Below are 13,904 nucleotides of genomic sequence, written 5' to 3'. Positions count from 1 at the left end.
TTGAAAGCTTTGGTGTTAAATGGGAGCACGTTCTCCCATCCTCTCTATTTATAGAAACTCCTTTGTAAAACAGTTGATCTCATTTGTCTCTGTCCAATGATGTCTTTCATTATTTATTTATTAATATTATTGTTTTGTCTTTCTAGGACCTGCGAGACTAATTAGCAGATGGTATGAATGGAAAGGAAATGAGAAAAAGCTGATAAGAGAACTAAAGGATAACTGTTTGTTTTTTTGCACAACGTGCTTGTAAACTGTCATTTGGGCCACTTTAACCAGTAATTGTTGGCAGCTTAGAGTTTAATTAGAGAAAGTTTACACACATCAAGTTGAGAAATGGGACATTCTTCGACAGGAATTATAATTAGGTCGTAACAAAATAGGTCAGTGGTAGATAAATGTTAACTAGTTGACCACATAAGGGACAAGCGGTAGAAAATGGATGGATGGATGTTCAAATGTTTACATTTACTGTTCCTAAAACAAGTGCTTCCAAAAAATGGTGACGCCAAGAGGTAAGATGGCGAAAGTGAATTTACTTGATGCATCAACTTGTTTACAATTTTAACTGTCATCTTAAAAAGTGAACTTGGGTTGAAAAAGTGTCGAAAAAAAGTCAACTTTTGGTTATCAAAACATGAGAAAAGATGGTGTTTACAAACCTTCACTGAAAAATTAATTATTGTTGTGTAGTTCTTTGGATGCACACATCTCATACACAACATGACAAGTTGGTGTACAAAAGGGAAGGGACTCATACGGCCCCATTCCTGGGTGGATCTCCCCATGTTTCCATGCAGTCTGCTGAAAATCAAGGAAAGTGCCACTCTACATAGCAACTGATGTTGTGGTCAAAGTTGGAATTGCCAGAAAACACATTTTAAAATATTCAACACTCTCATCCGGCGATTAAAGTGGATTGTGCAATTTGTCAAGTTTCATGTGTTAGGTAAACCGTGACGAACGGGGCAACATGAATCACCTTTCTATTGTACAACATTTTGGGAGTCAATTGAGGCATATTTCCCCCGAAAATGTTGAACTCTAAATAGTCTGACTAGAAAGTATGAAAAATGTCAACAGTACCACTGTATCGACTAATTAACGTTTCCCGTAGCAACCCTAGAACAGGGAAAAAGTGTCTCAAAGGACGGACAAAGTTAGCAAACAATAGAAGTTCTGATGCAAATTTTAAGAAAACGCTGATCATGAGCCATCAAAATACTCTCGACATACGGTATTCTTTTTATATTACAATATGTTTGTTCTGAAAGCATTAAAATGTCTGGCCTTGAAAGAGAGTAGCTGTTTTATATTGATTCTTTTACAACACATTATTAATGGTGTAATACATATGCACCTCGTTACGTAATAACTGGACGCATTTTGTAATATATTTCTGGAACGCATTTTGCAATCAACTTCGAGGCATTTTGTAATAATTTGATACATTTTTTTTTTTTAAGTAACATTTTGGTGCATTATGTACCATAATAAACCATTGAAATTGATGCCTTATTTCAAATATTATTGAACAACAACAACATTCAATCGGTCATTTGTATTAGTGTTTTCTATTCTTAGTATCATGTATCGTATTGTCACGATCAGCGTGACAGTTTTGGGGCATTTGTGTTGTTTTCCCGTGTTTAGTGTTCCTTCCTGTGCGGCGTTGCTGTTTGTACTCTATTTCCTGTTTTGTGTATTTATCGCTGGTACCTTACCTATGTTCGCCGCACCTGCTCTTGATTAGTGATCAGGGCACTCACCTGCCTCTGATCACTAATCGGGAGAATTTATCGGTCGGCGTCGCCGTCCTTGCAACACTAGTTTGTTGTCTATTGTGATTAATTTAATTAAAAAAAGAGTTATAGACACTCCTTATTAATTAGGCTGTTTTTATTTTCTTTAATGTATTTATTATATTTTTGTGTTGTATTCTAATTAATGTATTGCTTTTATTAATAGCATTGTCTCAATATGTTTTTTTCATTAATTGATTAATGTATTATTTTTGTTTTATTTTTTTAATTATATTTTATAATACATTTTATACTATTTTTTGGATGGCATTAATTTTAGTTATTCTCCAGTGGGGATGCATCAAGGGCTGTGTTTTTTTCTCACTCCTCAGTAGAATACCATGTTTAGTTTGTGTTTCATTTTTTGTTACGGTCAATAGTGCTGTGTGTTTGTATGTATGTGTTTTCTTCTACTTTTTTTTTTTAATTTTTAATTTTTTTTAGTATAAAGCATTTTTTGTTGCCACTTCCCTGTGTATGGAAAATGCTATGTATAAACAACATTTGATCTGACTTGATTTATTGTTCAGGCTGTACTTTTTGAGTTTTGCTTGCCTACTCCTAATTCAAATGTCTTATTTTCTGCACTTTGCCTGCCGTCTCTGCATCTTGGGGTCACACCACCAGCTAGCATGCACAACCGTGACAAGGACAGTATTGGAATACGATAATCCCTATTTCATGAGTGTATGTCCTCCAACATTTCGGTGCACTCGTCAGCTACATGTCAGTTATATTTAATTATGGTTAACTTTTGTATTTAACTTGCATTCATCCATCCATTTTCTACCGCTTGTCCCTTTTGATGTCACTGGGGGTGCTGGAACCTATCTCCGCTGCATTCGGGCGGTAGGCAGGGTACACCCTGGACAAGTTATATTATATATTATTATAAATACAGTTCCATGTGGTTCATGTTTCACCAGTTTTAAAATTAATCTTATTGAAGAATAAACGTTTCGTGTCGCTGTAATACTTTTTCTAATTAGTCATCAATTTCAATGAAAGTCCAGTAATAATATTCTAATAAAATTATTACAAACTGCATTCAGGAATTTTACTACAAAATGTGACGTTACATAATGCGGTGAATATTTATTGCAATAACACGCAATGCGCCATTAGTATATAATGCATTATCACAGTAATTCAAGCAGTACGTATAAACAAAAAAATGGTAGTGTTAAACGTTTAAGATTGTGTATAACACCAATACAGGAAAAACTCAGAACATGTCCACAACATGGATGACAAGGGAACGTAATAAAAAGTCAAATATGATAATTACGGCATGTTTGTCCGCCTGTTATCAAGTCATGTTGTGAGTGTTGCTGCAGAAAAGCCCTGGTAATTAATGCCTTTCTTTTCCTTTTCTCTCTCCCTTTGTCATCATTTTTGCTGTTTGTATCGCCCCCTTTTCCAGACTCCTGTTATTGTATGGGTTCTTTGTCTAATCTTCTCCTGTCCTTCCTGCTCTGTGGCACGCTGCCTCCCGTGGAGTCGATCTGTCAATCAAGACACTTTCCGTTTGTTGAACATGGCCAACAACAATAAGGCTTGAACTCGGCTTTGAGAGAAGATAGGACCCTTCAGTTTTTAGTCGAGCTTTAATGTACATCAAAGTGTAATTTATGCATTTAAAGTGTGTATCAAGGGTACATGTATTTACAATTCTATTTCCGTACATGTGGTACGCTACAGAGACATATATAGTCAGTCATGTTTTGTAGTGTATTGCTGTTTTGCTTTCATGGTTCCATCCCATTCCTAACCCATAGAGTTCAATATGATGTTGGTCCACTTTTTGCAGCTATTACAGCTTCAACTCTTCTTGGAAGGCTGTCCACAAGGTTGCGGAGTGTGTTTATAGGAATTTTCCACCATTCTTCCTAAAATGCATTGGTGAGATAACACACTGATGTTGGTCGAGAATGCCTGACTCTCAGTCTCCGTCCTAATTCATCCCAAAGGTGTTCGATCGGGTTCAGGTCAGGACTCTGTGCAGGCCAGTCAAGTCCATCCACACCAGACTCTGTCATCCATGTTTTTATGGACCTTGCTTTGTGCACTGGTGCACAGTCATGTTTCAAACTGTTCACACAAGGTTGGGAGCGTGGAATTGTCCAAAATATTTTGGTTTCCTGGAGCATTCAAAGTTCCTTTTACTGGAACTAAGGGGCCGAGCCCAACTTCTAAAAAACAGCCCCACACCATAATTCCTCCTCCACCAAATTTCACGCTCAGCACAATGCAGTCCGAAATGTACCGTTTTCCTGGCAACCTCCAAACCCAGACTGGTCCATCAGATTGCCAGATGGAAAAGCGTGGTTCATTACTCCAGAGAACGAGTCTCCACCGCTCTAGAGTCCAGTGGCGACGTGCTTTACATCACTGCATCCCACCCTTTGCATTGGACTTGGTGATGTACGTCTTAGATGCAGCTGCTCGGCCATGGAAACCCATTCCATGAAGCTCTCTGCGTACTGTACGTGGGCTAATTGGGAGGTCACATGAAGTTTGGAGCTCTGTAGCAACTAACTATGCGCTTCAGCATCCGCTGACCCCTCTCTGTCAGTTTACGTGGCCTACCACTTGGTGGCTGAGTTGCTGTTGTTCCCAAACGCTTCCATTTTCGTATAATAAAGACTTTGGAATATTTAGGAGCGAGGAAATTTCACGACTGGATATGTTGCACAGGTGGCATCCTATGACAGTTCCACGCTGGAAATCACTGAGAGCGGCCCATTCTCTCACAAATGTTTGTAGACACAGTCTCCATGCCTAAGTGCTTGATTGTATACACCTGTGGCCTAGTGATTAGGACACCGGATTCTCATCATTTGGATGGGCGGCCAAATACTTTTGGCAATGTAGTGTATATACTACTGTTATTTTTTTAACTGGTGTAAAACAATAATATTTAATATGGATTGGTCTGTGAGTTTGTGACAGTAACACAAAAGGGGAAACACCAGGAGATCATATGAAGAGTGAAATATTGTCTAAGGGCATGTTGTGAAATGTGTGAGGAAAGCCTGCTAAAAGTGTGTTGGTTTGTTCGCGGGTGTGGGGGTTTGTGTGTGTGCGTGTGTGTGTGTGTGTGTGTGCGTAAATCTTTGCCAGTGACAGAGTCAGCACACAGACTTTATGACCCTGCTCAGTGAGCTGGCCTCCTTCATCATTACTCTGTCTCCGAGCTTCCTTTTTTCATACTGCAAGTGCTGTTTTCTTTTCTAACCCCCGGAAAAAATCACAATATTTGATCTGGATTTTTTTTTTTACATACAGTCGATTATTAATATTGTATCATCATTATCTTTTACACCGCATGTTCAAGCTGGCGTCTCGATAATAGAAGATGAATCTAATAAAATACACTACTGGACAATACTCATGTGGTGGGGGAGTGTGATCAGCGCTGCTTGCAGGAGGAAAAGTCACAGCCGCTGTCCATGGTACTGAAGATGAGCACCATCAGTGCTGACGGCGAGACACAGCGGGCAGGTGATTAGATTTCACAGGTGATACATGTTAATCTAATCATCTGTTGTCCTTAACAGTAAGCGGCCGGAAGAAGAGGAGGGGGGAGGATACGGACATGACTGAAAAGTCATATTCTGGGAGAGAAACCGATCACTGAAAAATATTATCATTAAAAACCTTGTTAATCCTGCACGCTGGACTCTTGTGCTGTGTCTTCAGTGGAACTGCTAGGAAGCGACTTCCACTACTCAATTCCTGCAACCCATGGTCGGGTGTCAGCAGGCACATATGAGGGGTCAGTCAGCAATGTGAAGGGGGCATAACGCATACATGCTGCTCCACCATGCTCCACCACTTTGTTTCTGCGCTAATACAGTAATAAAATTGCCATCATCATAGCATGTGGTTGGCAGCTACAGAATGGGCTTGATTTACTTAGATCCAAATGCCACACACTAAACAGCGTGAGCAATCTATTAAATAGTGTGTACTATTAATGGGCGTGTTGCGTGTGATTTACAAACACTGTGTAAAGTGGTGCAGATCGCCTTATTTAAATAAAGATTTAGTGTGCAATATACGGGAATCAACAGGGAGACACCTGATCATTTCCTGCACATTTGTGTTATCGTGCATTTTACTATGTTTTCAAACATGCAGGAGACATTTACCACTTTTTATGGGCATTTTAGAAGCAGTCATGTAGTGCAACTACATCGACACCATTTTTTTTTTAATTTTACTGCTGAAGGTGCATGGGAGAGAGCTGCACTTACTCCGCTCACTAAACAAGAATGTATACTTCAAGAATTTTAATAATTTGTTTCATATAAGAAATGTTTGAATTATATATATTCTGTGAACAATATGTGAAAATACTAAAGAACACCAAAACGCAACAATTGAATTTGTGTTGATCAGCCCCTTCAGTCCTCTGGCATCTATAAAACGAGGTTGCTGAAAAGATGATCTGTCTAATATTTTTACATTCTCGCCTGTCCATCGTCTGTCTGTGCAGCACCAGCACTGATCCTGCAGCCGTGTGAGGAACTGTTTGCACAGCTAATAAATAAAACACAAAATAGTGCTCGCAAAACGGTAATGAGTGTTGATAGATATTTTTTATTTTTTATTTTTTTCTGTAGTTTGTTTCCCATGTAAGAATATAATTTAAAAAATGATAATATGATTGTGTAACTGCATGTTAAACATTCTTCCTGTATGAAAATATTGATGTTCATTCACACATTTACCAGTGTTTATTATTGTAATTTTTCAAATTAATTCATAAATTAGTATTGTTTTCTTTTTTAATAAAACAACTAACTAAAGTGTGTTTGTATTTTAAGTATATTTTATTTCTAGCTTGTAATATTGTTTTAATTAAATCATGAGTTAAATATCGATACTGCCGATATCAGATATTGATGCTCTAATATCGATTCTAAAATCAAAATATCGATACATATACATATTTTTTTTAGTTCAAGGGTGTCCAAACTTTTTCCACCAAGGGCAGCATACTGATATATATATATATATATATATATATATATATATATATATATATATATATATATATATATATATATATATAAATATATATATTATTAATTACTTAATATGATTTTCTTAATCAACTAACTAACTTAAATGTTGTTTATATTTTTAAGTGCATTGTATTTTTTTTCTAAGAGCTAATAGTTTAGATCAGGGGTGTCTGATTTTTTTTCCACAAAAAGCTGCATACTTAAAATCAAGTATGGGAGGGCCATTCTGATTTTTATTTTATTTTTTAAATACTAAAAACAGATTTATGTGTTTAAAAACAAAACTTTGTGTTATAGGCAACTAAGTATATTATCAATTCTTAGTTTTACATGTTCAGCTTTTTGTCATTACATACATATGTTTTGCTCTTTTTTCTTACATGTTTTACTGTAGTTTGTTTCCCATGTAAGAATAGAACTAAAAAAATAATATTGATACGATTGTGTAAGTGTGTTTAAAATTCTTCCTGTATGAAAATATTGATGTTCATTTACACATTTACCAGTGTTTATTAAGGTTGTAGTAATTTTTCAAATTCATTTATGAGTTAGTATTTTCTTTTTTAATAAACCAACTCACTAAACTTTTTTATATTTCAAGTATATTTTATTTTAGCTTGTAATATTTTCTTAATTAAAACATGAGTTAAATATCGATACTGCCAATACCAGATATTGATGTGTTAATATCGATTCTAAAATCAAAATATCGATACTTTTTTTTTTAGTTCATACTGATATTAATATTAATAGTGACTTATTATTTTTTTTTTTAATCAACTTACTAACTTAAATATTGTTTATATTTGTAAGTGTATTTTATTTATATTCTAAGAGCTAATAGTTTAGACCACCAAAAGCTGCATACTTAAAATCAAGTATGGGAGGGCCATTTTCATATATATAGTCGTGGTCAAAAGTTTGCATACACTTGTAAAGAACATGATGTCCTGGATGTCTTGAGTTTCCAATAATTTCTACAACTCTTCTTTTTTTGTGATAGAGTGATTGGAGCACATACTTCATGAAGTTTGGTTATTTTATGAATTTATTATGTGTCTACTGAAAATGTGACCAAACCTCCTGGATCAAAAGTATACATACAGCAACATACATTATCCATTTTGGTGATGTAGAAAAGTTACAATCCAATCAAATAAGCTTCATGGCATGGCCTCTTAACTTCATGTGAGTAATTATGATTGACGACACCTGTTGACTTCTCTGAGCCCATTTAAAATAGGACTCATGTGATGCAGTCATTAGACTCGGTTACAAACACGTTAGCCAATTGAACTCAGCACAAATCTAAAAAAATGAATCATTGACTTGAACAAGTCAGGAAAGTCACTTTGAGCCATTTCAAAACAGCTTAAGTTCCCAAGAGCAACTGTGCAGACAATTGTTTGTAAGTATAAAGTGCATGGCACAGTTTGGTCACTGCCACGATCAGGAAGAAAACGCAAGCTATCACCTGTTTTGCTGCCAATGGAACTGGTGCTTTACAAAGAGTAAATGGGACAATGAAAAAGAAGGATTACCTCCAAATTCTTCAGGACAACCTAAAATCATCAGCCCGGAGGTTGGGTCTTGGGCGCAGTTGGGTGTTCCGACAGGACAATGACCCCAAACACACGTCAAAAGTGATAAAGGAATGGCTAAATCAGGCTAGAATTAAGGTTTTCGAATGGCCTTCCCGAAGTCCTGACTTAAGCGTGTGGACAATGCTGAAGAAACAAGTCCATGTCAGAAAATCAACACATTTAGCTGAACCGCACTAATTTTGTCAAGTGGTCAAAAATTCAACCAGAAGCTTGTGGATGGCTACCAAAAGCGCCTTATTGCAGTGACACTTGCCAAGGGACATGTAAGCAAATATTAACATTGCTGTATGTATACTTTTGACCCAGCAGATTTGGTCACATTTTCTGTAGACTCATAATAAATTCATAAAAGAAGCAAACTTCATGAATGTTTTCTGTGACCAACAAGTATGTGCTCCAATCACTCTATCACAAAAAAAATAATAGTTGTAGAAACTATTGGAAACTCAAGACAGCCATGGCAGTATGTTCTTTACAAGTGTATGTAAACTTTTGATCTCGACTGTATATATATATATATATATATATATATATATATATATATATATATATATATATATATATATATATATATATATGTATATATTTTTTTTTTAACCCAATGCGGTCCCCGAGTCAAAAAGTTTGGCGACCGATGTTATTTGAAAATACACAACTTTTTGAATTTTAGCAGACATATTTGCACAAAGTATCGGTATCGGATCGGTATCGCCAATAATAGCCTGAACCTGTGGTGTTGCACGTGGTCATCTCTATAAGACCCTCGGTTACCGTAACGGTGACAATAATGAAAGTTACCGCAAATCAATAACTTTGTGTGACACAAACCAAAAAGCTGAGTTTTATCACTCCACAGGCCAACGCTCAATTCCTAATCCACCCAGAAGTGTCTGAAGAATTTAGTTAAAAATCCCCAACGTGTCTGTAATAAGAACGAGTCAATGTGTTGCAACATTGGCAGTCAAGTGCGTTATGAAGGAGCCTCAACCTTTGGAAAAGAAATGATTAGCTCCAAACGGATCACCCTGTCTTACAATAGAGATTACAAAGCTCGGCCTCGTATATTAGACCCATTATCACTCTGGTCTCTTAAGTGTAAGCAGGAAGCACCTTCTCTTTTTCATCTTAGTGTTTAGCGCTTCAGTGCAGTTTATCTTTACCTCCGCCGCCTTCACATTTCCACCTGTGTGGCAATCATTCACTCCACTTGCATTCCTTTCCAACGTCCTAATGGAGTCATGTGTTGTCAGCCCTGCAGCTCTGCTCAAATATCCTTCTTACGACTAGGTGTGTGTGTGTGTGTGTAAATGTGAATGACGTGTGTGATGTATGTCCAGCAGTACTTCATGTCCAAATTTCTCTGTGGAGTGCTCGTACATCAACCTCTGAGTGCTGCACAATAAATGGAACGAGAAGAAAAGGGTCTGACAAAGTTGGCGTGTAATAGAAAAGTAGGTTGAGATAAAGATAATGAATGGATTACTTTTGTCGTGTTATTCTGTTCGGTTCAGATTTATTCATAAAATTCTGCTCCTTTGATATTTTAACTCATTTGGCTGTCTTGAGTTTCCAATCATTTCTACAACTCTTATAATTTTTGTGATTGGAGTACATACTTGTTGGTCACAAAAAACATTCATGAAGTTTAGTTATTTTAGAATAGAATGGACTTAATGTCGTTATATGCAAATATAATGACGATAAAGGACTCCAACTTAAGGTGCGGTAGTGGGAACAAATATGGGATAAAAATAAAGTACATAAGAAGTCATAAAGATAAAACTAAGAATTGAAATAAACAGACTACTATCCAATAAAAAAATAAGCAATCCTGTACAATATACAAAACAATATACAAAATACTGTACAATATACAGAACAAGACAAGAGTACCGGAGTGATAACAATCAGTGTCGGATGTATTGCACTTGAAGGGTAATATTGCACAGTAGGGTATTAGGGTAGGATATTGTATATTGTATTGATATATTTGATGAATTTATTATGAGTCTACTGAAAATGTGAGCAAATCTGCTGGGTCAAAAGTATACATACAGCAATGTTAATATTTGCTTACGTGTCCCTTGGCAAGTTTCACTGCAATAAGGCACTTTTGGTAGCCATCCACAAGCTTCTGGCAAGCTTCTGGTTGGATTTTTGACCACTCCTCTTGACAAAATTGGTGCAGTTCAGCTAAATGTGTTGGTTTTCTGACATGGACGTGTTTCTTCAGCATTGTCCACACGCATACATAAATGAACACTGAAATTCAAGTATTTCTTTTATTTATATATACATATAAATAATAAAATAAATATACATATATATATATATATATATATATATATATATATATATATATATATATATATATATATATATATATATATATATATAGCTAGAATTCACTGAAAGTCAAGTATTTCTTAGATATATATATATATATATATATATATATATATATATATATATATATATATATATATATGAAATACTTGACTTGGTGAATTCTAGCTGTAAATATACTCTTCCCCTCTTAATCACGCCCCACCCCCACCCACCACCAGCCCACCCCACCCCCCTCCCCCCACCTCCCGAAATCGGAGGTCTCAAGGTTGGCAAGTATGTCCACACGTTTAAGTCAGGCCATTCTAAAACCTTAATTGTAGCCTGATTTAGCCATTCCTTTACCACTTTTGACCATACTTGCCAATCTTGAGACCTCCGAATTCGGGAGATGGAGGGGGCGGTGTGTGTTTAGGGTGTAGCGGGGGTGTATATATTTTCAAGTATTTCTTATATATATATTTTCAAGTATTTCTTATATATATATTTTCAAGTATTTATTTTATATATATATATATATAAGTGTATCCGTTCGGCCAATGGAGAAGTCTGATCTACAAAATGTGCAGGCATCATACCCCTTCCCCTTCGAGCTGTCCTGGATGAACTGAAATTAATGTTTCCAATCATTTTGGAACTTGCAAGCGTACTTCTTCTTCTTACCCGTCGACGCCATGTCTACTGCAGTGTTTTTCAACCTTTTCTGAGCCAAGGCACATTTTTTTCATTGAAAAAAGCCAGAGGCACACCACCAGCAGAAAACATAAAAAAAATGAAACTCAGCAGCCGATATTGACAATAAAAAGTTGTTCTCGCAATTGTTGGATATGAATTCAAACCATAACCAACCATGCATCACTATAGCTCTTGTCTCAAAGTAGGTGTACTGTCACAATCTGTCACGACTTATTTTGAAGTTTTTGGTGTTTTCCTGTGTGTAGTGTTTTAGTTCTTGTCTTGCGCTCCTATTTTTGGTGGCTTTTCCTGTTTTGTTGGTATTTTCCTGCAGCAGTTTCATGTCTTCCTTGACCACTATTCCCCGCACCTGCTTTGTTTTCGCAATCAAGACTATTTAAGTTGTGCGGACGCTATCCTTCTTTGTGGGAACATTGTTGATTGTCATGTCATGCACGGATGTACTTAGTGGACGCCGTCTGCTCCACACGCTGTAAGTCTTTGCTGTCGTCCAGCATTCTGTTTTTGTTTACATTGCAGCCAGGTTTCATTTTGCATAGCCATCCCTAAGCTTCAATGGCAGTTCTTAACGGCACTTGGTTTGGTTTAAGCGTTAGATACTTTTTTTTACCTGCATATTGTGATCACGACAAACATCTACAAAGCAATCAGCTACCTGCTGCCACCTACTGATATGGAAGAGTATTACATTGTTACGCTTCCGAGCTCTAGACAGTGAAGACACTCAACAACGGCACATTTGCGTATTGTAACTAATGGTTTGCAAAAAAAAATTAACCCAGTTAGGTGAAATTACATAATCTCCCACGGCACACCAGACTGTATTTCGCGGCACACTAGTGGTTGATAAACACTGGTTAACTGTGTTGTTGTGCACATTTTTACTACTTTAACACAGACTGGTTTCTAGCATCAACAAACAGATGGCACATTCCCAGCACACAGCACTGACCTGTGCCTATGATGCAATAATTAGTCTGCTGTTTCAATGGCTTGTTAAGGGACAAATTAGATCAGGTACAGGGTGAAGGGTGAGGTTTAATTTTCCACTCCTATCACATAATGGGTGCACCTGCTTGCAGACAAGCACATGCACGAACGCATAAACACAGAGTTCATCAATGCCCAAATTGTTTTCGTATTCTGGTCCAGTCGAGTTGACGCTTAAGATGGCTCGGATGTTTGGTTTTCAGTTGCAGGCCACAGCAGGAGTCTCGTGTGTGTGTGTGTCTGCATCATCATCATCATCATCATCATCATCCGACACATAGGTCGATTCACCTCGGAAATACTTAAACAGCCATTGGCAAAGACAAGGCAAAACTGCACGGAGGCAATTTAAAAATGTTGTTCAATTCTCCCATGCAAAAATAATAATGTTTCCTATCATCTTTATGAGAAACAAGAACACACATTTTTTTTTGTTTTTTTTTACATAGTCATTTGTAATAAACGGCTCATTCTACAAAACCCCAAACCAGTGAAGTTGGCACGTTGTGTAAATGGTAAAAAAAAAAAACAGAATACAATGATTTGCAAATCCTTTTCAACTTATATTCAATTGAATAGACTGCAAAGACAAGATACTTAAAATTCGAACTGTTAAACTTTATTTTTTGCAAATATTAGCTCTTTTTGGAATTTGATGCTTGCAAAATGTTGCAAAAAGGCTGGCACAAAAAGACTGAGAAAGTTGAGAAATGCTCATCAAACACTTATTTGGAACATCCCACAGGTGAACAGGCGAATTGGGAACAGGTGGGTGCCATGATTGCATATATATATATATATATATATATATATATATATATATATATATATATATATATATATATATATATATATATATATATAATTGCAGTGTATAAATAGAACGTGGATGGAGGGTTTTGAAGTTCTTTTGGAGGGCTTTGAAGGCATCCATGCCACAGGTGAGGTTGACAACTCTAAGGGAAATGTGCTATACTCTACTATTGACAGAGTGGTACAATGACAGTACAGTTTCATCTAATAAATAACGTATTTACATTCCACATGCTCCTGTTTACGTAAAAAACGGGGCCCCAAACGGATTGCATGGAGTGATGGATGGATCATGGAGTGAGATTTGCCAATGAACACTTACTTACACAGCCACACTGGCTAACCTCCATTACATATTGACTTATTTGTGTTCCAATCAGTCTGTATTGACACAGTCCAAAAATTGTGCATAATGCTTTTTTTGTTTTCCCGGACCAATTAATTAAAAAAACATCCAGCCACACATTTGAAAAACCCCCACCACATACCACAATCACTCTCCGACCAGAAACATAGATCTATGATTTCACTGCGAGGTTTCAATTTCAAATTTCACATATTCCAGACATATCACGGCTTAAAACTCCCCGCCCCACCCCAAAAAAATCTCTCTGGATCAC

The 13,904-nt window shown here is 36.6% G+C and overlaps 1 protein-coding gene across 1 annotated transcript in view; it reads right to left on the bottom strand.

Annotated features, from left to right (window-relative positions):
* The window catches only part of LOC133570123 (zeta-sarcoglycan), a 783,896-nt gene that overhangs the window by 384,803 nt on the left and 385,189 nt on the right, over positions 1-13,904 (bottom strand). The window lies entirely within an intron of this gene.

The sequence above is a fragment of the Nerophis lumbriciformis genome, linkage group LG27 (assembly GCF_033978685.3).
Source record: "Nerophis lumbriciformis linkage group LG27, RoL_Nlum_v2.1, whole genome shotgun sequence".
Lineage (NCBI taxonomy): Eukaryota > Metazoa > Chordata > Actinopteri > Syngnathiformes > Syngnathidae > Nerophis > Nerophis lumbriciformis.
Note: the sequence above shows the minus strand (reverse complement) of the source record. Positions and strands in the feature narration are given on the sequence as shown.